Source organism: Anser cygnoides, chromosome 2 (genome assembly GCF_040182565.1).
Source record: "Anser cygnoides isolate HZ-2024a breed goose chromosome 2, Taihu_goose_T2T_genome, whole genome shotgun sequence".
NCBI classification, from domain to species: domain Eukaryota; kingdom Metazoa; phylum Chordata; class Aves; order Anseriformes; family Anatidae; genus Anser; species Anser cygnoides.
This window is the reverse complement of record NC_089874.1, coordinates 102940602-102968117: the sequence shown is the minus strand read 5'-3', so window position 1 is coordinate 102968117 and position 27516 is coordinate 102940602.

The window sequence follows — 27516 nt, the reverse complement described above, 5'->3', positions numbered from 1 at the left end:
CATTCTGGGAGATTTGACAAGCATTACAATGTCAGGAGCTTTGATGAAATTCCTTATGCTGTTTACAATATGTCAGAAGAAGCAGATGTTAGCACTGCCCTATGTCATGACTTCTGTCTGCTTATGTCTTGATATTGGATAGTTTTGATCTGAAATATTCTGCATTCTCATTATCTTCTCATAAATAGAAGGCTTGGATCTGAAAAATGCTGAGTACCTTAAATTTCAGTTAAGTTCAGAAAATGCTAATCTTCTCTGGGATACCTAGGTTCAACTAACCGGCACAACTCTCTATCCATAGCAACAAAAACTGACACAATAAATTTGATTAGAAGATCCTCACCTGACAGCATTGTTCAGTGGATGTGCTGACTATGTGAAGAAGAATTCACAGACACTGTATATTTAGCAAACAGGACCCAGTAAACAAACAAAATAGATTATTCAGCTGTATTGAAGTTTATGCAAAAGGCATAAGTAATGTGCTGCGTGCTTGGAAATGGAATAGATGTCTACACTGTGTTTTCAAGAGCAATTAACCAACAGTGGGGGGCATACATGAACATTAGCATGAAAAGTCCTACTGTGTTCATTCTGGACAAGACTTTTCGCTCCAGTTGACAGAGATACTGCATTAACTAATAATTGCAGTAGCAGAAAGTTGATTAAAAAGTCAAACTCAGAAGCACAGCACAGACTGCAGCTCCTTTCACTGCTTCAACACTGGATGAATTTATCAAAAAACTGCTGCTGAAACAACAGTTATATCCATACTAACATCCTCTGTAGCAAAAAGGTTGCAAAGAGGTTCTCTAAAAGCCTTTTATTTCAATTAAGGTAAAATGGTGGCTGCTCTTGACCAACATACTGAATATTCTGTTGTAAATCAATAAAAGAAAGAAATTAGGTCTTGCCTTTCTTATGTGTTAGGAAACCTGTGTATATTTTACTCAGTGAATGCTTAACTTTCACATATTTACAACTGTCTATATACCTACTATTCTAATATCTGACTAATAGCTTTAATTAATTTTTTTTTTTGCTCTTACACAATGTCAGTGTCTCAGTAACCAAAGAAATATAAAAAGAAATAAAAAATAAAAAAAATAAAAAAACACCTCTCTTGGATAGTAAGGTTAAGATGAAATATAATGGAATTTTAAAGGTTATACTCAATAAATAAAAAGCTATAAAAATAAACAATCTTCTTAATACCTAAATATACCTCTAAAATATATCTTCCTGAACTGTGTCTGGCAGGCCTTAGCTATTTTAGCAACCACAGACTGAATTATCTAAAATAAGGGACACCAACACATTCTACCTTTGACTCAATAAAAAAAATAAAAAATAATAATAATAAATAAATAGAACACATTCTAATTCAAACTTTCAAACCTTACATGTAAAAAATAATAAATGTTATTCTTTTTTTTCAAACATTTTTATTAGTTGTAGTATGTGTCACCATCAAGGCATCTATAAATGAAGTATTTTTTTAATACTTTATTTATTTTAATAATTAATTTTGCATTTTCCAACCTAGTAGCCTGAATCTGACCCTCTCACTCATGAGAGTAACTTATTCCACTAAGACTCTCAATAAGCTGTTTGGGAAAACCATGACTTGCAGAGTAAATAAAGTTCAACATCTGCAACTGTGGCAGAAAATGGGATCAAGAAGAAAATTTTTAAAGTATAACATCAGTATCACATAAAAGTGTTTAATTTTCTTAAACCAAAAAAATTTAACTTGAACTTGGAATGAGTAAATCCTTTATTACAGGAAGTTTCTCAATTAAAGTTATACACATGAACGACCCTACTAGTTCATATTTATAAAATTAAGCTAGAGCAAGGTATGTTAAATCACGGTTTATTACTGATGTGAAGGATTTTCTGGCATGCGAGTGGTAGGACATAATGGTGAGAAAACAGACGGGTCATACTCAAGGATTTAGCATATTAAGTAGGATTCTTCTGTAACATGAATGCATGTAGCAAGTCTTCTACCTTATCCTCTGTTCATTTTTGAAAATCAAGAGTCCATCACCAAGATTTCAGATCATGAAAGCAAACTTAGAAGCACGGTGAAGGTTTGAAAGAATATTGCTTTTAGCATTTAGGTCACTACACAGAATAAAGATGCAAAATTTTCTATTTTCTTATTTGTTTTCTTTAATTATTTTGTGGATTAAAACGTTAAGATGTGAGGTTATGTTTGTTCTATTGTGTTTAGCTTTACTTTTCTTCTTCTATTAACTATTAGGTTTTGTTTTTAAAAGAATTTAAATTAAGTCTATTTTAAGAAAGACGTTCATCATCAGTCTTTTAATTTAAAGATAACTTTAATTATCTTGATGTTTGGGTATTTTATTTTATTTTATTATTTATTTAATTTAATTTAATTTAATTTAATTTAATTTAATATTTTATTTTATTTTATTTTATTTTATTTTATTTTATTTTATTTTATTTTATTTATTTCATTTCATTTTATTTCATTTTATTTTATTAATTTTATTTTTCCTGATAGTGAATGACTCCAAACGGTATTTTTATTACCTCCTGTTAGGATGAGGTTTTCTTCATGGTCTATTTACCGAACAGTTCATTGTGTGCAACATAGTAGAACTAAACCATCCTTTTTCTTTCTCTCCTATTACCCTGCCTGTCCAAAACAATAGAAAAGGTGGCTCCCATGACTTGCTTTTCAGCCTACGGGAAAAAAAAAAAAAAAAAAATCACCTTAGAACAAGATGTATTTTGTAATTTTCCTGAACCAGAGGCACAGGTTAAAATTTTGGAGAAGAAAAAAAACCTGCTTTTCCTTCTGATGGAGATTTTTTTTTTTCACCTGCAACAGGAAATGAGGATGTAAACACCAGTGTTCAAGAGGCTAATATGCTATGCATTTTTATGTGCATGATGGAATAGGAGAGAGTCATACCTGGAACAACACCAGTTTTGGAAAACTGGACACAGTCAACAGAGTTGAGAGGCTTAAGAGCATTTAAGAGAGAATTACCTGCCAGTTAAGCCACTCTGTCCCAAGTATATGTTTAACAGAGTGGCATAATGAAAAGTGTAATAAAATATATTTCTGATGTGGGAAATCATTGTGGAGACAGTAAACACAAAGAATATAGGAATAAGAACCTATAGAAAATGTAATAATAACATTACTGGTTTTCTCTAGTATTGATCTCTTCCTGTGGTCTTCTCTGCAGACTTATTTCACTGGAAATGTTTAAGGCATGGAATACTTTATAGTGGTTGAGCATTGACTAGGAAATTACTTTTGCAAATGACTTAGCTATTAAAGAAGTGCAAGTGAAAATAGAGCTATGCAAATAAGTGTCCCTGCAGCTTTTGTCTCTAATGCAATCATCAGAAAGGAAAAGGTGATAAAATATGTTGGTGTGGATCAGCACAAATATTTACACAAAAGGATGGACTTCCAAAGGTACCTCTACCTCAGCATACCAGAGAGATGGAAAAAAGCAGCAACAGCAATATTGTTATCAGTGGCTATTACAAAATATGAACAAGAAAGACAAAAAATAAAAATAATAAAAATAAAAATAAAAATAAAAATAAAAATAAAAATAAAAATAAATAAAAATAAAAATAAAAATAAAAATAAAAATAAAAATAATAAAAATAAATAAAAATAAAAATAAAAATAATAAAAATAAATAAAAATAAAAATAAAAATAAAAATAAAAATAAAAATAAAAATAAAAATAAAAATAAAAATAAAAATAAAAAAAAATAAAAATAAAAATAAAAATAATAAAAATAAAAATAAAAATAAAAATAAAAATAAAAATAAAATCAAGCAACTCTTGGGAAAAAAAATAAAAATGAATGAATGAATGAATGAATGAATGAATAGAATAGAATAAGTTTTTTTAGAGGATTAAAAAAAGAAAGGTTCAAATTTCCACTTTATTCCATGCTGGTGGAGCCTCACCAGTGCTCTGTCCAGTTCTGGGAGCCACAATGTAAGAAGGACATAAGACTATTAAAGAGCATCCAAAGGAGGACAGCAAAGGCGGTGAAGGGTCTAGAGGGCAAGATGTATGAGGAGAGGCTGAGGTCACTTAGTTTGTTCAACCTCAAGGAGAGGAGACCAAGAGGACACCTCATGGCAGCCTGTAGCTTCCTCACAAGGAGAGTAGAGGGGCAGGCATTAATCTCTTCTCTCTGGTGATCAGCGACAGGGCCTGAAGGAATGGTGTGAAGCAGTGACAGGGGAAGTTCAGGTTGAATATTAGGAAAAGATTGTTCACCGAGAGGGTGGTTGCGCCCTGGAACAGGTTCCCCAGGGAAGTGGTCAGAGATCCAAGCCTTCTGGAGTTTACGTGTTTGGACAATGCTCTCAGACATATGGTTTAATTTTTGGCTAGTCCTGTATGGAACCAGGAGTTGGACTTGATGATCTTTGTGGGTCCCTTCCAAGTCAGGATATTTCATGATTCTGTGAAATTAGTGAAGCCATGCATAGAAATATAGAAACTTGGAAGTCATAGGTCTTTTTTCCCGTAGGTCTTTCACTGGAAAGTAAGTTCACCACCTGAAATTGTACTGTGTGGTGCTGCTTTACATAATTAGTCTCAAAAAGATGCCACAAGTATGAGAGGATCAGCATGTGGGTTGAGACTGACAGGAGCATTCTACCAACATGAGACAGGAATCACAATTAAGTGGACACTGCTAAAAGAAGCTCTTCTTTTCTGAGAGATGAACACTAACAAATGAGCAGTCAGGTCCAGTGTTACAAATGTGTCCAGCAGGATAGCTGTCTGTCTATGCTTTGTTTTAAAGAGTTTGACAGTGTTTCTATGAAAGTTAGTCTGGAATCATGGGACCACAGAATATCTTGAGTTGGAAGGGTTTGTCTAGCATGCCATAAAGTAGAGCACGTTCAAAAAACCCAACTGAGAAGCAATTTTAAAATGTTTTATGTTGAAGCATTAGCTTCTTATCCATTTTATAGTTGTCTGCAGCACTAACGGAATGCATTTAGTGGTCTGCCTTTTTTGGTCAGATATATCTGCCTTGTGCCTGTGTAACCAGAGTAGATATAAAGCACACTGCCCATGAAAGGGAAGCCACTCATAAGCTCTCACTGCTTAGTATAATTGGTGCTAGCTATTGTGGGAGGAAAGTAAAAGGGAACATGGAGCTATCGGAAGGTCAGGATTAAAAGTGGAAAAATGAAAGGTTGAGTTTGAAATATGTGTTTGAAATATGAGTTTTTGAACAAACAAACAAACAACAACAACAACAAAATACAACACCTTTTTTTAAGAATTACGTAGACTTGGGTTAGCATATTGCACTAATCTGTGTTGTATGCGGAGAATTGTTTCAGAAAAATACATACATGAGCCAACCTCTATCTTGCTTAATGGAACATTTTCACAGCTTTTTATTTGGCATGTTTTAATATAAAATGTGTTCCAACTGCATTGAAAAACAAATGTTAAACTCTGAACTTAAATATTTAATTTTACATCCAATTATTTTTGTTTGATTTATTTCAATTCACCTGCCATATTAAGAAACCATTTATTTACACAGAGCTATTCTGGTAATTTCTAACTTTACCTAAGAGTCCTAAAAACAACAAACAAACAAACAAACAAAAACAGCCCATACAAATGGCCTTTTTCATGCGAGAATATTCAGACTCCTTCTCTCCTGTGAATTTGTTCAAGTGTTTCTTTTATGTGTGGATTTGGAGCCTCCAGACAATTTACTGAACCAGGAGGCAGTTGTCCCCACCTCAGGATGGAAGTGCTCCAGTACAGTCACTGCAGACAAGCACAGCTGCTGGGAAATATCTGTCACTGGGATTGGACCACCGTTATCTAAAGCAGCTGATCCATCTCACTGCCACTTTCATCCTGCATCTGAGAAGCCCTTGGGAAAGCAAACCCTTTGGAAAGAGAGCAGACACCTTGTAACATCTGATTTCTGCTGATGTGAACTCTTAGATAAAGACAGAGGTTTAAATATAAGAATATGTTCTTCCCAAATACACTTTGTGTTCATTTCATTGCTGCAAATACAGACAACAATATGTGCTGGCAAATACATCTCCTCACAGGACTGGGAAGCAGCTGCAGGAGGACTTCTGCTAAAGCTGACATGACTGCTGTGACAAGAAATATGAGTATTGTAGCTTATTCATAGCAAGAATCCTCAAAAATGTAAGTATGACAGGTCCCTTTTAGCAGTGTAAATTATTTCTCTAAAGGAACAGTTATCTGTGCATAAACTTACAGAGGAGAGTGTGGTCAAGCCATAAGCTCCAATTTGTCCACATAAAGTAAATGTCCAAAACCAGGAGACTAATTAGTATATTCACAGAAAGCAAGACTTGTTTACCATGGTGGACTGAGCTAGCCAAATAAATTATTTTCTGCAGAAACGTTTGCCTGGCTCTACTACCATCTCTCCCCCGCAGGCTTTTGTACCCTTCTCTGAAGAATGCATGCTGACTATTGCTAACGAGGCTCATCAGCATTCCTGCCAACACTGCTGCCTCTAGTCTCACCAATCCTTATTAACAGAGCTCTAAGGCAAGTTGGCTACTCACTAGATCCTTCATGGGGTCACTTCTCCATGCCACAACACCATAATAAAGTCCCAAATTGGAAAAACATCTTTTAAGAGTACTCTATAGCCTTTATTTAAATACCTTTTAATGTAAATTCACTACTCATAAAAGTGAAAGAATGACTGTTCTGGCAGCCTCTGGGCATCATTTGGGAAGATGAAGTGCAGGTTTATCTGCATAACTGCAAGATCAGTATCTCTGGCTGTGGCCCTGTAACCCTAGCTCCAGTCTCTTCATCAGAATTAGCCCAGCAGTTCCAAGTACTGCAACAATTTTATGGACATGGGAAAATGTCCATTAGGGTGAGAGAGGCGAAACTGATTTTCCACTTGTGACCTGATTACAGTTTAAATTTACTGTGTGTTCTGTGAGCTGCCACTTAAGGTGATTTGCACTGTCCGATGAGTCATAACACTCACAGTAGGGAGAACTGGAGAGAAATGAGCACGTTATGATGACATAGAACCTGAGAAGTAGGACGTCTTCATTCAAGCTCCTGACCCATCAGTCACTGATGGAGCTTGTAGCACTAGAGAGAGAGCATGAGTGTACTGATGACTCAGTGGTTTAACAGCACGGTCTCTTCCCTGCCAAATGCTGAGTCAGGTTTGAGAAAAATAAATAAATAAATAAATAAATAAATAAAATCAATCTTCCTTCTTCCTTATCACTTTGGCTGCTTACCACTTGTTCATTTCATAGCAATTAGGAATCAGACTAGGGGACATACTACCATCAGCAGCCACAGATGAAAGATAAAGAAAGAAAAGATAGTTGAGATAGAAAGAAACAGAGAGGGGGAAGGAGAAACAAACAAACAAGAGATGTATGCAGAAAGAAATGTATTTTTCAGCCAATCTTGATTTCTGTACATCACATATTCAACCCCAGATTTACCACTATCACACAGCTCTAGTGCTATCTCGTAGTTTATTACTATGAATTTACAACACCAAAAAAAATGGTAACCAGGATGTAAAGCATTTCAGTTATCTGAGGTCTATTTACTGTTGCACCAGAATTTTAAAAATGTATGATATTGAAGCTGTATTTACATCAGAGAATTTTCTGGTTTAGGCACACCTATAGGAACCCTCATATGGACATGGTTGCAAATACTCCTGCCAGTTTCTTACAAGCAGAAGTGCCTTGGCAGGCTGAGAACAAGGCCAGTAGAGGGGAAAAAATAAAGGGGAAGCCCCCTCAATAATGAAGGACCAGTACATTATATTAAAGGTCTGAAGTTGTCTCAAAATTAAAAATATGCCTAGATAAACCTAAAAAACAAGGATCACTCAAATCAACTTATGGAGCAGAGTACTCTTTTAACAGTGAAAAAAGTAAAACCAAAAATCTGAGCCGTGCCAAAAGGATCCTTCTATTGAAAGCAGAATCAGAATGTAATCTAACAGGTGATTTATAATCACAACACAATAATTCAATGACTGCTTTTCCATATGGGTCAAAGCTCTGGAGAAACACTAACCAACACAGAAGTTACCACTCATTAGCCAATTAACATGCTTGGTTTAGATTCTAAGTATTTGTGTTAATTAGTATATAACTATGTACATTAATTATTTGTAGGCATTGTATAAAATTATTAACTAATGTTTACCCACCAGAACAAAACAAAAACCTACATACAGAGAATGTATACGTATAAAAATTAGCCTAGACGAGTATGCCCAATGCCATACTGAAACACACAGGGCACTTGGGGCTTCAGAGGACCCACATTGGCCCTACATGATGGTGTGCTTGAAAGCTCAAATTTTATGCAGCAAATGAGTCTGGCCATAAGTTTGCTCTCAGCAGGAAGTGAAGATATACAACTAGGAGCTGAGAGCCTCATGCTTTGCCTTTGCTTTCCTTAGTTAACAGGCTTAGTTGCCTTCTGTGCTAATGATTAAATCTTGACTTCTGTCCCATATAATCAGTTTCATTGTACTGAAGAAAATTCAGTTGTGCTTTAATGGCAAAAAGATTTCAAATGATAGATGGCAAAGAATGAAACACAAGGGCAAGAAAGGTGAAGTACTGTCATTTAATCAACATGTAAATGCTACCTTCCAGCATTGTCTAATGTTACCTTGACTTATTTATTTATTTATTTATATTTATTTTAAATCAAGCTCATTCATTATTCCAACACTACCTAGAACACACAACTTTATTTGTGCCTACTAAGCCACCCTCTAAACTGCCTCTGTCTCAAGTACATCAGTAATATAGCTGTAATAATAAAGATGGGCATATAATCACATCTTTCACAGGCTTTGTCCTGGCCAGTGTATCAGACAACTTAACAGCTCTCAATTTTTCATTTAAAAATATAAAAATTTTGGCTTGTTGAGAAAACGTAGATGAAGATAAACATAATGTGAACTTAATTCTGTAAACAGGGTTTTAAGGCAAGAAATAAGGGATAAATTCTACTGCTTAAGAAGAAATATATTTAATGTAGGAGACTAAAAAGAAATAAAAAGAAGCTATAAATTAAACATTTCAATATTATAAATAAAACAATTTTCTCAGTACACCTTACATTAGAATAGAATAGGATAGTTCATTTGGATGGAACCTTCAAAAATCACCTAGTCCAAAAAGATCACCTAGTCCAACTGAATTACAGCTGTTAGTAGTAATAGCAGCAAATTCCATTTTTTTTTATGTTTGCATCCAAAATTATTATATTAAAAAATACTGCAGCTCCTTGTATTGAAAACTCTTGCGTGTATCATGACATTATCACGGAAGGCTGGAGATTTTAACAGCTGAGTTAGACATTCTACCTAAGATCCAAGAAAGCACTTAAAATATCCAGATTCAGTACTATCTAAGCAAATGCTTATTTTCAGAAGAATGAATGGAATCTGTGCTACAACTGAAATGAATGTCTTCAAGTGTCTTTGAGAGTGTCTTTGACTTTTTGGTAATAAATATGCTCTAGCTCTGAATGACATTTCCTTCTCAGGTTGATGATTCTCTTCATGCACATGTCTAAATCTAAAATCTTTTACAAATACTGAATCTCTGTTACTAACATTCTTTTGAGCATCAGATCACTGATCACAGACTTTCAATCTATAAATTCTTTGCAGAAGAGTCCTCTCCTTCTACTCACTGGTGGAGGGACCTCCTGATGCCACAATGTCTGTTATATTCTCTCTGCAGTCTCATATTAGCCATCCAAAACTTGTGTTTGTATTGAGTTTACATGGCAAGGTTTTGTAGCAGGGGGGCTGCAAGGGTGTCCTCTGTGAGAAGAGTCCAGAAGCTGCCCTTGTTAGATAAGAGTCAGCTCCAGCCAGCTCCAAAAGGGACCCGCTGCTGGCCAGAGTTGAGTCAGTGAGCAATTATGCTTGTGTCTTTGTGAGAGCAGATTCAAGAAAGAGAAAAGAAAAAAAAAAAATACTGCACAACAGCAGTTAGGAGAGAAAGGAATGAGAAACAGCCTTGCAGACATCAAAGTCCATGAAGAAGGAGGGAGAAGAGGTCCTCCAGGTGCCAGAGGAGAAGTTTCCCTGCAGCCTTCGGAGAGGCCCCTGGTGGAGCAGGCTGTCCCCCTGCAGCCCATGGTGTACCATAGTGGAGCAGATCTCCACGCTGCAGCCCGTGGAGGAGCCCATGGTGGAGCAGGTAGATCTGGCCTGGGTGAAGCTGTGGACTTTGAAAAGTCCCCCACTGGAGCAGTCTCCAGGCCAGAGCTGCGGCCCATGGAGAGGATCTCACACAGAAGCAGGTGATCTGGTGGGAGCTGATGCCCATGGTGGAGAAATGTTGGAGCAGTTTGCTCCTGATGGATAGACCTCGTGGTACGGACCCATACTGGAGAAGTTCTTGAAGATCGGCTGCCTGTGGAAAGCCCACACAAGATCAGTTCAGGAATTGACTCTCATGTCTGACAGCATTGTCTAAACACTTCTTGAACTCCAGCAGGCTCAATGCCACAACCACTTCCCTGGGGAACCTCTTCTAGTGCACAACCATCCTCTCAGAGAATAATTTTTTCTTAATATCCAGCCTGAACCTTCCCACTCACAGCTTCATACCATTTGCTCAGGTCCTTTCACTGGTTGCCAGAGAGAAGGGATCAGAATCTCCCTCTCCACTCTCCCACACGGGGGATCTGTAGGCTGCCATAAGGTCTCCCTTAATGTTTTCACTCTGGGCTGAACAAACCAAGTGACTTCAGCTGCTCCTTGTATTTTTTTCCCCTATAAAAGTTTCACCATCTTCATAGCCTTCCTGTGTATGCTCTCTAATAAATTTTATGTCCTTCTTATATTATGGTTCCCAAAAATGCACACAGTACTTGAGGTGAGATCGCACCAGCATGGAGTAGAGTGGGACAATCACTGCATTCAAATGTTAGCAATTCTGTGCTTGATGCACCCCAGCATATGATCGGCACTTTTGGCTGCTAGTATGTATTGTTGACTCATACTCAACTTTCCAGAACACCCAGATCCCTTTCTGGGAGGCTGTTATCCAGCCTCTCATCCTCAGTCCACACATACTTCCAGGGTTGCCCTGTTCCAAGTACAGAATACAGCAATTGCTCTTGTTAAACTTCATACAGTTGGTGATTGCCTAGCCCTCTAATTGTCAAGTTCTCTCTGCAAGACCTCTATCATTGAGGAAGTCAACAGCTCCTCCCAATTTAGTGTCAACTGCAAACTTCAAGTCCTTCATCCAAGTCATTTATGAAAAGATTACAGATAACTGACCCTAAAATGGAGCCCTGGGGTACCCCACTAGTGACTGGCCACTAGCCAGTCCAGCCTTCCATTTATTATAACCTTTCGAGATTGACTCTTCAGCCAATTGTTCACCCATCACATTATGTATTTTCTAGCTGCATGCTGGACATTTTGTCCAGAAGGATACTCAAAAACAGTATCAAAAACTTTGCTGAAATCCAGAAAGGTTATATAAGCTGGCTTCCCTGGGTCAGCTAGGTGGGTAACCTTGTCATGAAAGGAAATCAAGTTAATTCAATAGGAATTTACCCTCGTGAACATTGGCTGTGACCAGTGACTGCATTGTCTTTCAGGTGTTTTTCAATAGCTCTCAGAATAATGTTCTCTGCAAAGATTCTCTCTCTCTTTTACCAGGAACTGAAGCAAGACTGACAGGACAGTAATTACCAGGGTCCTCTTTCTAACCCTTCTTGAATATTGGAACAACGATTACCATCTTCCAGTCCACTGGGACCTCTCCATATACCCAAAACCATTGAAAAATAATTGAGAAAGGTCTCAAGATGATATCAGCCAGCCCTTTCAGCACTTTGGGATGAATCCCATTGGGCCATGTGGACTTATATGCTTACACTTGGAGCAGCAAATCTTGCACAAGTTTGGGGTTGTCTGGGAGTTTATAATTTCTGCAGTCATGGACCTCCAACTCAGGGCTCAAGGGTCCCAGAGCCTGTCATCGGTGTTGAAGACTGTTGTGGTTTAGCCCTGGCAAGCAACTAAGTACCGCACAGCCACTGGCTAATTCTTCTCAAGTGGGTTGAGGGAGAGAACTGGAAAGGTAAAAGTCCAAGAATTCATGGGTTGAGATAAAGACAGCGTACTAGATAAAGCAAAAGCTGTTCATGCAAACAAAGCAAAACAAGAAGTCACTACACTACTTCTCATTGACAGGCAGATGTTCAGCAACTTCAGGGAAAGCAGGGATCATCATGCATAATGTTTTCTTGGGAAGACAAATGCCATCATGCCCAATGTCCTGTCATCCATGTCTCCGCCCCCTCCCCCCCTCCATCATGAGCATGATATCATATGGTATGGAATATCTCTTTGGTAAGCCTGGGTTAGCTGTCCTGGCTGTCTTTGCTCAGCAACTGCACTCTTCCAGCTTATTCTGCAACCCCAGTCTCCTCACTGGCAGGACAGCATAAGAAGTAAAAAAAACTTTGTTCTATATAAACACTGTTTTGAAACAATTAAAAACATTGGTGTGTTATCACCACAGTTTTCATCAGAAATCCAAAACCCATAATTGTGTGAACCTAAAACCATAGGATCATAGTATGGCTTGGTTTGGAAAGGACTTTAAAGATCATCTAGTTCCAACCTCCCTGCCATAGGCAAGAGACGCCAACCACTAGCTCAGGTTGCCTAGGGCCTCACCCAAACTGGTCTTGAACACTTTCAGGGGTGGGGCATGCACAACTTCTCTAGGCAACCTTTTCCAGTGCCTTACCACCCTCTGAGTGAAGAAATTCCTCCTAACATCTAATCTAAATCTTCTCTCTTTTAGTTTAAAACCATTCCGCCTCATCCTGTCATTACCTGATTGAGCAGAGTTGTTCCCCATCTTATTTAAAAGCCTTTAAGAATGGAAAGACTGCAGTGAGGTCTCCCTTGAACCTTCTTTTCTTCAGGCTGAACAGCCCCAGCTCTCTCAGCCTGTCTTCACAGGAGATGTTCTCTAGCCCTCTGATCATCTTTATGGCCCTCCTCTGGACCCATTCAAGTAGGTCCATATCTTCATATTCTGGGGGCCCCAGGCCTGGATGAAAGATTCCAAGTGAGGTCTCACAAGGGTAGAGGGGGACAATCATCTCCCTCAACCTTCTTCTGGTCATGCCGCTGTTGATGCAGCCCAAGATGCAGTTGGCCTTCTGGGCAAGCACACACTAGTGGCTCTTGTCAAGTTTTTTATCCACCAGAACCCCCATGGCCTTCTCTGCAGGGCTGGTCTCAATGAGTTCTTCTCCCAGTCTGTATTCACAGAATCACAGAATCATCTAGGTTGGAAGAGACCTCCAAGACCATCTAGTCCAACCTCTGACCTAACACTAACATACTCATGTCTGGCAATGCCCTGGCATAGTTGCGGCACCTTGCATTTGGACTTGTCGAACCTCATCAGTTTCATGTGGGTCTACTGCTCAAGCTTGTCCAGTCCCTTTGGATGGAATCCCTTCCCTTTGTTGTATCAACTGCACCACTCAGCTTAGTGTCATCTGCAAACTTTCTGTGGGTGTACTCGATCCTACTGTTTATATCATTGATAAAGATATTATACCACCTCTTCCATGATCTTTCCAGACACAGAGGTCAGGCTCACCAGTCTGTAGTTCCTCTAGTCCTCCTTTCTACCCTTTATAATAATGGAAGTTATGTTTCCTTTTTTCTAGTCACTAGGGACTTTGTCACACTGACAGGACTTCAAATATGATGGAGAGAGGTTTGGCAACTCCATCAGCCAGTTCCCTCAGGACCCTTGGGTGCATGTCATCAGGCCCCATAGACTTATATCTGTTCATTTTCATCAGGTAGTTTCAAACCTGTTCTTTGCTTCCAGTGGGCCAGACTTTTCTCCCTCACTCCTTGCCTAGAGTTTCTGGGAAATGAGAGATGTAAGAAGCCTAACTGGCAGTGAAGATTGAGGCAAAGATGTTTTTGAGTACATCAGCCTTCTTCATGCTTGTCATTACCAGTTCTCACTTCTCATTTATCAGAGGGTGTACACTCTCCCTAGCTTTCCTATTCTGCCCAATGTACTTATAGAATCTCTTCTTGTTATTGCTTGCATCCTTTGCCAAGATCAGTTCTATTCTCTACAAAGAAAATTGACTCTGTCCCACACAAAACCATGACAAAGACCGATGTGAAGAAGGCATTAAGTGCCTCTGGTATGTCCTTATTTTTGAGGTGACCATCCTCATCAAGTAATGGACCAATGTTATCTCTTGTCCTCCTTCTATCTATTTTGTTATTTAATACCAAAGATTTTAAACTCCACTACTTCATGGTCACTGTGTCCAAGATGGACAGCAATCACAACTTCACCCACAAATCAACAATTTGCCCATGAGACCCATTAAATGCTTCTTTTCTGGGATCACTACACTCAAACAGCAAAGCTATCTTTAACTTAATCTGATATTACTGTGGCATTTGTCACTGCTGAAATTCATAAACACCCAGTAAATTTATAAGTGTTCTCTTTCTACATAATAGTATTCATAACATAGCAATAATTTTAGATACTCTGCTCTGTGATGGTAGACTGAGATCTCATAGAGGACTATGTCATAGCTGTTTTTTACTCTCCTTTACTCAGGAAATATAGCTTCAAACTTTGAATCCATTTCTTGCTATTCAGCTTGCTAGTCTTGCTAGTCAGCTTTCTTGGTTGAGCAATGTCAATTTACCAGCTTGTCACAGTGAGTCATTGGTTCAACAAGATTAGAAAACAGGATACTCCTTATTCTTTATTCATTGTTCCAGCCTGTAAATTGCAAGTCTCTTTGTTTCCTCTTCAGATAAAATCAAGGCTGTGGACTGTGTTATGTGATGTAAATGATACAATGGGCAAAGCCAGGACTGGAAGTCAATAAGCTAGCAGATGACTTTGACATGGAATTCTCTTCCAGAAGATATTTGACTCATATAGATGCTTTAGTTCTAAATTCAGTATTCTAAATTCAGTATTGTGCTGTATGAAAAGCACTGGTAGGGAAATAGATGTGCACAGGCAATTTATTTCACCATCCATTTGTAAAACATCAATACAAGATTTCCACCAAACATTCAGAATTACTTGAGAGTTTGTGAATGTATCTCCAATCCAGCTGAGAAGGAATGGGTCTGTTGTAATTATGTGATTCAGACAGCAATATTCCATAACAAAAATATTCTTCTTCATTTTGGTGCAAGAACAAAATGACTGTGACATTGCCTTTCTTCCTGAAATTCTGAAATGCACAGTTCTCTTATTCACTCTACACACTCAGAGCTCTTCAGGAAAAGTCAATTGATTCAATTTTCTGCCATTCCTGTTCTTTGATCTTCCTTACAAATAAATACTACTTCAAAACTTGTAACAGAGGTAGAGTGAGGGGTAGAGAGAAAATATATTTTTTAATTTTCTTTCTATTCCTGAAGATACAACAATAGGGTATGGATGTGTACCACTGCTATAAATGGCTATTGAATGTAAATTTATTCATAAGTAATATGTATAAATGTATATATATGATAAAGATTGATACTTCATGAAATCACTAAAAAGATGCTGACTGTACTAACTTATCGTCCTAGAAAACCAGATGATAAACCAGGACAACAAGAAAGAGAATGACAATAGTTACACTTGGACAGGTGGATAGATGACAATAATGTAACACTGCAAATATTCTTTTTTTGTGAAGTGACACAAAAATAAATTTGGCTCAATATCAGCATGGTGTATCCCTGTTAATGCAGAAGAGGATCTAAAGGAGACAGAAACTTTCTGTCTTGTTAGGGTTTTACACAGAAATTAACAATTTAAGATACACTGATGACATATTTTAATATTTCACACTATACTGCATTGAAACTGAATATTGAGTATACCTCCTGTCAGTGTTGCAAGCATTACTTAAATATTAATCATCTTTTCAACAAGAATGATTAAGAATTTAGTAATAAGAATCCTAGTAAGCTAACAGTTCTCTTCCAAAGTACTTCAGGAAAAAGACTAAAAGATAAAAATGTTTCTACAACAATGTGGCATGAAGAACAAGCAAGAGGAGCTAGAAGCCTTGTCTGAGTTCCAGAGCAATAACATCATTGACATAAGTGAAACCTGGTGGGAAGAGAGTTCTGTGTCTGACCATTGGATAGTCATAAGCCCTGCTGAAATGATAGGTGAAGCAGGATGGTAGTGCTATAAGTAATGGAGAGGATGGATTGTATGGATCTTGCAGTTGGTGATGACAGAGTTGAGAGCCTCTGGGTAAGGATGAAGGAACAAGCACATAACACAGATGTCACTGTGGGAGTCTGCTATTGGTACCCAGCCAGGATAATGACACTGATAAATTATTCTTTAAGGAACTAAGAGATACTTCCACATCAGCTGCCCTTGTCCTTATGGGTGACTTCAACTTGCCAAATATTAACTTGGAATAACACACTACTGATACTAACAGGTCCAGAAGATTCTTAAAACACCTTAATGAAAACTTTTTGGTACAGGTACTAAGGGGGCCACCTAGAAAAGGTGCCCTCCTAGATTTGTTACTTGTAAACAGAAAGGGTCTCATGGGTGAAGTGGCGATTAGTTGCCATCTTAGTCATAGTGGAGGGTTTATTCCCCATAACACATACATTTATATATGTGATTTATATATGTGAGTCTCTATGGCCCACACAGGTCAGAGTAGATTAGAATAGGATTTCAGACTTAAAAAAACAAACAAACAAACAAAAAAAAATGGTAATGGAAGCAAAATTACAGCTAGAAATCATGGAAAAACCTGTAGCAGTAAAAGAGTAAAAGTATGTATTTGAGGCAGACAGGTTCACTTTGAAAGTAGATTGCTACACTGTATATCACCTAAGTGGCTTCATTAAGAAGAACAGTGAAGTTTCAAAGCTAAGGTTCAAAAATAACATGAACTACAGAGGCCAGCCTAGAGCTTGGTGAGGGCTAAACTAAGTCTTCTGGATAGTAGAATTCCTGAAAAGACTAGTCACACAACTTCTTTAGCCATCAGATAGCAAAGAGAAGACATAGCGAATCTTATGTTATACCCCAAGATATGAGCCTCCAAATTGTTGGCCTTGATTAAAAAGAGAATGTATGATGATTGTCTTGAAACATCCATCCAATAAGTTTGGCTAACATTAATAAACAAAATACACATAAAATTTGGTCCTATAGCTTTTTCATGAGACTTTATACTCTGAATTAATAACAGAGGCAGGAAAAAAAAAATAGAAAGTCTTAAAAATAAAGTCTGAAAAAAAAAATACATACAGCTAAAACTAAAATGTTTGTCTGTTTTTATCCCATGAATATGAGCATAAGAAAATGTAGAGAAAAAGAAAAGGAACTCTCTGACAGAGAATTTTTGTTTTAATGTCAGTTAAAACAGGTATTTTCTGGTAATGTGTTGGGACTAAATTTCTTGAAAGCTTATGTTTTAAAAGTTCTAGAGAAAAAAATGAATGATTTATTTCAATAAACCCTTTTGGAAGATTTTGTTCCCCTTGATAAATAAATATAGCAGAATTCCACATCTAGTGTTTTCATGAAATCTATGTTTTATGCAGTGGTTAATTATATATTGTAAAATATGTGTTCACAGTACATCAAAGTTTGAACTTTGTGTGCTGTTTGTATGCAAATATGAGCAAAATAAGAAGAAAATGAGGCATATTTTCTCTCTCTCTCTCTTTTTTTTGTCCTTAAGAACTAAAAAAATAAGGTTTTCTGTCCTTAGTTAAACATAAAAGTTATAAATGAGATAAGCACATTGACTGAGAATGTTTAATAGCCTAAAGAGTAAATAGCAATGCATGCATTTTTATAGGTATTAAGTACTTTTAAGGAAAGTGGAGAAAAAGAAAAAAAAAAAAAAAAAAAAAAGGAACACCAAAAAAATTCTAAATTATTAGCCTAATTAGAAGTGCACACTCTTCTGATGCTAAGTTCACTGGATGAGGATTTCACTTTTCCAGTACTTAAAAAAAAAAAAAAAAAAAAAAAAACAAGCAAACAAACAAAAAGAATAAAGAACTATCAAATGGAACAAGTGAACTAAAGTGAACAAGTGAACAACTAATTATCCATAATCTCAGCAGTAAGCACTTTTCTAAATTCATCTTCTTTTTAAGCTACTAAATTATACATGTACATATAGATTAAGTAGCTTTAATTGGCAGATAAGAAAGATAATCCCAGATTGCTTTACCTTTGTTTGTTTGTTTGTTTTATGTATATATATATACATATATATATAATTTATATAATAAGATACTGAAGGTCAAGCAATACTTTTATTTGGGTAAACCTGCAGGCTTACTTGGCAGGGCTTCCTTGTCTCACAAAGTCAACTAATTCAAAAACTGTTAAATATTGTATAAGTATTTTTGTATTTGAGATGAATAACATATTGAAAGCAAACAAAAGTATGATTGTTAATTACAAAGCTTCTCATTCTGCTATGTTTCCATTTCACTTCTGTAGCTAAGAGGATGTCTTAAAAGGATAAGAGAAACATACTTGATTAATTTGTTTACAGTTAAGCAGTGAAGCATAAACCAGGAGTTACACTTCCACTAAGCACACTGCAGAGGACACAGAGCAATCAGAATGACATATTAATTGCTTAGGAATGGTTCAGATGAATAAAAATATGTTTGACATCGGTATTATACATATACATATTTACTTATTTAAATATACAGATACATCTGAGGAAAAGCAACAAAATATTATTTGCCTTCTCTTCACATTTGTACTGTTTTACAATGGTTTTTTTTGATTTTTTGTTGTGAATCTCTAACATGTTTTACAGAAAAATAACTCTTACCTGTAATTCTTAATGTCTTGCTAGAAAGTCACAGGAACACACATCTAGCTATCGCTTGCAAAAATTAAGAAAAGTTTTTTAAAGGAAATATGTGAACATAAAAGGATTCCCTCCATTAGGAAAGGAAAACCTCCACAGAATCTGTTAATTAATTTAATGAGAATGTGAAGTGTTTCCTAAGTAAAACAATAATCAAAAGAGGATAAAATAATAGAACTAAAAGGGAAACCAGTCAGGAGTATAATTATGTGGTAGACTCAAAGGCAGTTCTGGACTTGTCAAAATCACTGCCCAGTGTGCTTATGCAGAGATTTGCCTCTGGCTTTGTCAGATGCCACAGCTGGAAGAATATCTTCCACTTTTTGACTTTCAGATCCATCAAGTGCTATCTGAAAGAGTGCTGAAAATGGTGGAATAAACTGAAAAATATTCTTATTGTTTATAATACAAAAGTTTATTTCACGGCATATTTTTATTAGTATTTGAGTATGCCGTCTGGATGACCAAAGAGTTTTTTTTTTAATGCAGGACATATATTAAAAAACAAACAAAGAAAAACAAAAAGAAAAAACATTCTGACTTATATAAAAAGCAGATATTACCTATATAATATCATTATTGGAAACAGACTGTTCTTGATATAGAACTCAATTCAGCCAGAAATTACACAAGGTTTACTTTAAAAATTTTCCAAATAATTAACTATAACATCAAATATTTTTGGATCAGATATCTATATAAGCTTAAAATTATAAACTGACCTATAATGTACAGAGTATACAAATGATTCCATAATGGATCACAAACTATATATCTTCTAATGTGAAGGAAAAGAATAAGAAAAATATTGTACAATCTGGAAGATTTCCTATTATTTCTAGATTTCAGCTTTCTTATTAATTAACTACACATATATTTGTTGCAACAGTCTTGCTGTAGTTTTGGATGATGTTTTTTTTTTTTGCTCTTTTTGTGTGTTTGTGCGTCTGTAGAATAACGGCACTTGAGGTCTACCTTGAATAAAGCAATCCATGGTTCAATGGATTACCCAACAGTCAATAATAAAAGAACAGACTAACCGAAGCTGAAAAAAGGATCCAAATGAATCACAAATCAGGCCAGTTAGCTGAATATATATATCAGTTAGCTGAAGCTGCTTTGGTTTACTTAAAGTTGACTAGAAATGTCACAGTAGTTGAAACCTGAAAGTAAATGAAGACTGTTTTTTTTTTTTTTTTTTTTTTTGAGCTCCCTCTCTGTCACCAGGGTAGCAACAGAAGATTGTGCTGAATACTGAATCCAAGACAGGGAATCTGGATATCCAAATATGCACTGACAAAATAATGCCAATGTGCTTTTATATAAACAATGTGCTTATTGTTTTACATATTAAAATTATATATGAATCTTTACATGAAAACTTTAGGTTTTCCAGCCTGTCCCATAAAAAAGTTTACATCAGCTTAATTTGTATTTTCAAGATAACCAGTCTTCTTACTGCTCTTTAACATTATGTCTTAAGGAATGCCTATGGAACAATCTTAGTAAAAGATCATTAAGCCTTAATAAAAATCAAATAATAATGTAGCATTCCTTCTATAACTGAGTAATGTAACACGATAGTTTCATATAAACTGTTCATTTTAACATTAGAAGTGAATTAAATCTGAGGATACTTAAGCCCTAAGGACAGTTGAAGACTTAGTTAAGCACCAGGAGACCTGTCTGAACATGAAAATCTTATTTTGGTGCCACAAGCTGACTTAGTGTTTTAAACTTTTTTTTTTTTTAATATATATATATATATACACACAGAAATATTTATAATAAATATCTTCATACATATATAAATGTACAGGAAAATTGACTTTTATAGTGAAAAACATCACTACAAAGCATTCTGGATTATCTAAACAGATATATATATATATATATTATTTTGCTTGCAGCACTTACTCCCACCCCTCTACCCCCCAGAAATCTAAAACTGTTTTGGTAAAATTCATATTTCAGGTAAAATTTTAGTAAAAATAACATTGAAATTAGTAAAATTTCTTGACATTAAAGAAAATCACACTGACGAGAAAGATATGTTCAAATTGTAACATAAAATTTCTTGCAGCAGTGGCCGAATGAAACATAGATATACACCAATATAGACATTGATTAAATATATATCTAAAAATGAACATTTTCCTTGAAGAAATTTTGAAGGAAAAGGTTGTTTTAAATTCACAAATCTTCTGGTGTTTTGTTTTGTTTTCTCCTTGTTGTTGTCACTGTTGTTCTATTTGGAAAACATATTCTTTATGAAAGTCTTTATCAGAACTTAAATTCTTTTAGAGATTTGCTATGTCTGTAAAAGTGTGAGGCAAGACCGTTGTATGAAATATCTTCCAGGTGACCCAGTTTGCCCCCAGGCAACCTATCCTGCTGTTGTCACTGGAAAGACCTGTTGGTTTAGGATATTTTACCTACAACATGGGCTGAGCAACCAGGAGAACAAGATCCAACACCCAAGCAGGAATTTTTAGCAAATCTCTTCTGCGACATTTCATCAGGACTCTATGCTTATTTCTTCAATATGTGGAATAATATTAAGTAATTGTAATAATATTTCAGCCACTTGGTGATGTAGCACAGAGGTACAAATCCCATATCAGGTTATTTTTTAGCTTCATTATTATCTTACCTTTACAAAAGTGTTAATTTTCTGAATAAATATATTGTAGATGAATATCCATTAGGTACATAAACAACATTTCTAAAACTCTTTATTTATTTTATTTTTTTTTTATGTTCAACATTATAAAAGCTTATGGTTCACAATGCAAGCCGCAAGCTGGGAACTTTCACTCTATTAAAATAGTAAACATGGAAACAGAAAACAGAAACAAAACCCCACTCTTTCAAAAACACCCCCCCCCCCCCACAAAAAAAAAAAAAAGAAGGAAAATTTGATTTTTTTGCAAGTTGCTTTTTATTAGGATATTACTTAGAGGCAAAAAGACTTTAAGTAAAACAATATGAAACACAGAAAACAGATTTCATTTCGTTACTTCCTATTTAAGGAGGTAAAATACTGTTCAAGTTTGTGTTTTTTCTCTAAGAGTTAAATTAATAATAAGAAAAGTAACACAAAATAAATGTCAAAGAGTCATCATCTAATGAGTCTAATGAAGGAATGTATTTTTTTCTTTTTTTTTTTTTTTCTAAATCTGTTTCAATTTTAGGTTTCATTTTAATTTTCATAGATTTTACTGTCCTCTCAGAGTGCAAAAGGAACTTCCAATGTAGAAAATTTTGTATTTTCACTCAAATTCAAGCTGTTCTATTTCATTAAAGATTGCACACAGAATAGAACTGTGAGTTTGTCATTAAGAGGAATCAAGACCTTTGCATGAATCTCCATAATTGCAGTCACTAAATTTGACTTGACTTTGCCATGTAACTCAGTTCACACTATTTTCCCCAAACCAAATCTATGTTAAATTTGAATATTGTGAAATTCAGTTTTCTAGCAATTAAGTTTACTCAATATTTTGCTGCAAATTGTCTGTGTTTACATTAAATGTAAAAATTTAGTCAAAAATTACATTTTCTATATTATTTTGATGGCTGTCTCTGATACTTTTATTTTAGTAAGAACACTAGAAAAATTTCTGTGGATCAGACTAGAAGAACATTTACCCAGTATATCATCTTTGAAAGTGGCCAAAAGCAAATGTCTTGAAGAAAAAAGCAACACATGGCAGATATATAAGCAGAAGTATTTTTAGTCCCTTTAAAAAAAGTAAGTTTATGTTGGTTTAAATAATTCACTGGAAAGAATCTCAGTTTGAAAAGAAGTCAGAAAGAAGAAAAAGTACCACAAATGTCTCTTCATGCCAGGCTACTTCTGAAGGATCTGTGAACTACCAAGATCAATCTCGTAGTAAGCAAAAGGGAAGATGAAGTTATTCAAGCAACCTGCTAGTTACCTCCAACCAACAACATTCAAGGACAAGGCAGTAGAGAAAAGGAGAGTTGCAAATAAGACTTGTATAGCAGCCAGCAAAAAGGGATAACAAAATCCAGCTGGCTCAGTCATGTTTGTCCTGCATTAGCAGAATTCAGTAAAAAACAAACACAAACAAACAAACAAACAAACAAAAAGAATCACAGAAAAGACAGGACAGTTGCACATAGACAGTGTTCATTCACGGTTTAGTAAGTAATGTCATTATCAATTCTGGCACCACAAAAACAAGGTAGGAATATAGGCCTTGAGATGACATTTGGCAATTTGAATAGCATTTAGATTTATACACCATTTCCTTAATACATATGACTGTGATATACCAGAAGGCTAAATATTGTTTCGCATTTTCAGTCATTATGTCCCCAGTTAACAATTTTGTGGTATCTGTACTATTTTACTGAAATCCAAGGTGGCCTTACTTGGGGCTAATTCCCAGTCAATTTGTTTCTAGGGGTGGAGGCCATTGCCCTTATTTGAAATAAGGGTCCAACAACCCTTGGATATCCGCTATAGTAGGTATTAGGTGAAGGGAAAAGTAGTGTGTTGTTTTTTTTTGTTTGTTTTTCCTCTCTCTCTTTTTTTTTTTTCTTCTTTATTTCCTCCTGTACTTTCTCACCTGAAAAACAGAGGATGTCACTTCCAACAGTGTTAAAAGCTGGTACTAAGTGTGCATAGATTTGTAACATTATAATTACAGACTCACAGCTGAGAAATGGTAATGAATGAGTCCAGGAAACAATGTTCTCACAGTGTCTGTGTTTTGAGGATAATTTTCATTTCAAATGTATCCATAACAAGAAAACTACATCTTCATACTTCATAAAAAGCCAAATTAGATCTAAAAAGTCAATTTATACACAAGAGATGACCATTAAAAGATAATGCTGAACAACTCCATGAATTAAGTCGTCAATAACAACATGAGATAACCCATTTAATGCAGAAACAGAGGCTTGTAAGTAAAGTTAGTTCCGAATAAGTCCTCCATATCTTCTCCATCAGCACTGAAGTACTGAAGAGAGCCTTTTTGTTTTCACTGTTGGCCATCCTAGCATCATGAGGTACCTATCTGACTTTCCTTTACTATTTTAGAAAGAAAGTGCTGCTAACACTAAGAGCTCAGTTCAGAATTTGGAAGGAAAAATCCTTGTGTGGGCAACCTTAGTCCTATTTGATTTATTTCTAGTGGATAGGAAGCTTGTTACAGTTAAGAAAAATTTCTGGTTGGTTTCAACTAAGAAGATGATCTTCCTTCATTTTATTCCAGTTATTTAAGAATGCAGCGTAAAAGGTAGGTACATTATCAACAAAGACATGCATTAAATAAAAAGTTAATTCAAGTTTGCAACCAATATAAATACCAGCAATGCTCTTTGGATTTGACCAATGAGTATGTCCCATTGTCAAAGCAGTATTTTTAAAACAGAACACTTAGATGTATACACAACATCAGAAAACATATTTCTTTAGTTATTTGGCATTGAGACAGAATTAGCAGTAAAGTTCGTACACTTTATAAAGTTAATATCCCCATAGACATTTTAACACAGATGGTGTATATGTGATTCAATTGTAAGATAGGATGACTGAAAGATAATAGTATAAAATTAGTGTGCCTTCCGACAAAACTGATGGAAATTTAAAATTCAGTTTATTGCACACGTCTCTTTCTCTGCATTGCAGCGCTTTTAAAAACTAAGCAATGAAGCAGTGACACAGGTGTTTCTAACAGAGACCTGGAAACAGCAAAACAGGAATTCAAATTAGAGTCTTTAAGGCAGATTAAAGTAATATCACCCAAAGTACTTTTATCTGTACACCCTGTAGCACCTTATTTAACTTCATATGCTTCTAAACAAACCAAATGTATTAGGTGCTAAATAAAACATAACCATGTCATTTAAGTATCCTGAATTTTAGTTCTTTTTCTTGTTACATAATTCACAGATACTAAGAAAGCTCTTTGCTGAGAAATGTTTATAGCATATTTCCTTTTTGTAGCAATGTTGGACAACTTTATTTCTTAGATCTTTACGGCAGGCTAATAAACTGCTACAGCGCAGTGTCTACAGACTACAATAGTCTGAAAAGGGATTTATCACAGTATTTTATTAACTTGCATCTGTTCAACAGTGCCATAGCTACTATGCTCTCTTAAGAATATATTGATAGTGTGTTAAATTAAAGCAATTTCAGAGTTCTTTGTAACTTGACCAAACTCAAAATAATCAATGGAATTTGTCCAAGTTTCCTAATACTACACTCTAACAAAACTTCAGCCTGAGCTCAGGATGAATGACAAACTCCTCAGCTATCTTCTGCTAAGAGAATATCAAGTATATAATCAGAGATTACTTCCACCTACTTTCTCCTGTCCCCTGAAAACATAATGATCAAAGGAATACAGAAATCTTTAGAATTCATTTAGTCCAAGCACTAGATCAAACAGAATCACCAATAACAGGTTATATCAGCAAAAGTTTTGTTTAATCAAGCCTTGATAACAAAATCAAACAATGACAGAATGGTTGAGGTTGAAAGGGGCCTCTGGAGGTTGCAAGGGACCATCTGGTCCAACCCCCCTCTTCAAACAGCGTCACATACAGCAGTTTGCCCAGGACCATCTCCAGATGGTTTTTGAAGCTTTTGGAGGAAGACTTTATAACCTTTCTGGGTAACCTGTGTCAGTGCTCAATTGCCTACACAGTAAAAAATTGTTTCTTGATATTTAGATGGAACTTCTTGTGTTCCAGTTTGCACCCCTTACTTCCTGTCCTGGCCATGGGCACCCCTGAGAGAGAGGAGGAAAAATAAAAAAAAATAAATATATATATATATAAAACTCTGGCTACATCCTCTTTGCTCCCTCCTCCCTTCACGTGTTTATATACATTGATAATGTTCCCCCTGAGACTCCTCTTCTACAGGCTAAACCATCATAGATCTCTCAGCCTTTCCTCATAGGAGAGGTGCTCCAGACCCTTCATCATCTTTGTGGCCCTTTGTTGGGCTCTTTCCAGTAGCTCCATGTCTATCTCTATCCTGTACTGGGGAGCCCAGAATTGGCCATAGTACTCCAGGTGTGGCCTCACTAGAGCTGATTAGAGATCAACTCTCTTCACCTTTTGGCAATACTTGCCTAATGAAACCCAGGATACAATTAGCCTCCTTTACAGCAAAGGCATATTTCTGGCTCATATTCAGTGTGATGTCCACCAGGATGACCATGTACTTTACTGAGGAGCTGCTTTCCAGTAGTTTTGTCCCCAGCACTTGCAGGGGCCTGGTGTTTTTCTTCCCCAGGTTCAGGACTTTGCATATAACCTTCAGGACCTTCAGGAGGTACCTGACAGTCCATTTCTCCATCCTGTCCAGGTCCCTCTGAATGGCAGCACAACAACCTGGTCCATTATCCACATTTCCCAGTTTTTTGTCCACTGCAAACTTGCTGAGCATACACTCTGCTCCATCATCAAATCATTATGAAGATCTCAAATAGGACTGCACCTAGTATTAGCCCTTGGGTACACCACTAATTATTGACCTCCAACTAAAATTTGCACCACTGAACATCACCCTCTGGGTTCAGCCATTCAGACATACTTTTATTTATTTATTTATTTACTGTCTGCCCATCCAGCCCATGCATCAACAGTTTGTGAGGATCTTATGGGAGACAGTGTTAAAGGCCTTACTGAATTCAAGGTACTGGACATTGCTCTCCCTTCATATATCAGGCTAATTAATTTATCATAGAAGCTTACTAAATTGGTCAAGCATGACTTCCGCTTGGTGAATCCATATTGGCTAGTCCTGATGATTTTCTTACCTTTCATGTACCTGGAAATGCTTTCCAAACTTAGTTGTTCCATCACATTCCTAGGGATCAAGGTAAAGCTGACTGGCTTTTAGTTCCCTAGGTCCTCCATCTTGCCCTTCTTGTATATAGGAATCTCGTTTGCTTTCATCCAGCCTTCATGCACTTTTTCCAGATGCCATGATTGATCAAGGTTTGTGGAGAGTGGCCTAACAATGATATCTGCCAGCTCCCTCAGCAGTCATGGGTACATCAAATCAGGGTTCGTGCATTTATGTATGTTCAGTTTAAGTATTCCTTGACTTGATCTTGTTGGAATATCTCTTCCTTTGTCCAGGCTTTTCCCCTGGTCTCTGGGGCCTGAGATTTCTGAAGGCTGGTCTTGCTAATGAAGACTTCAGGACCTCATACTTTTCCATGCTCTATGTCACCAGGGCTCTCGCCTCATTCAGCAAGAGCTCTATTTTTCCTAGCTTTCCTTTTGTAACATCCAAGGATGGTTAGTCTGAAATCTGCCATGGCCCTCACAGCTCTTCAGAAGGGTGGTTCCTAGCCTATACAGATCCACAGGGCTGCTTGTTCCACGTAAAGTGCAAAATGTTGCATTATTTGTTGACCTCATGAAGTATTTATCAACCAGTTTCTCAGATTTCTCAAGGTCCATTTGGATGAAATCTCTACTGTTCCCTATGTCAACAGTTTATCTCCACAAATTA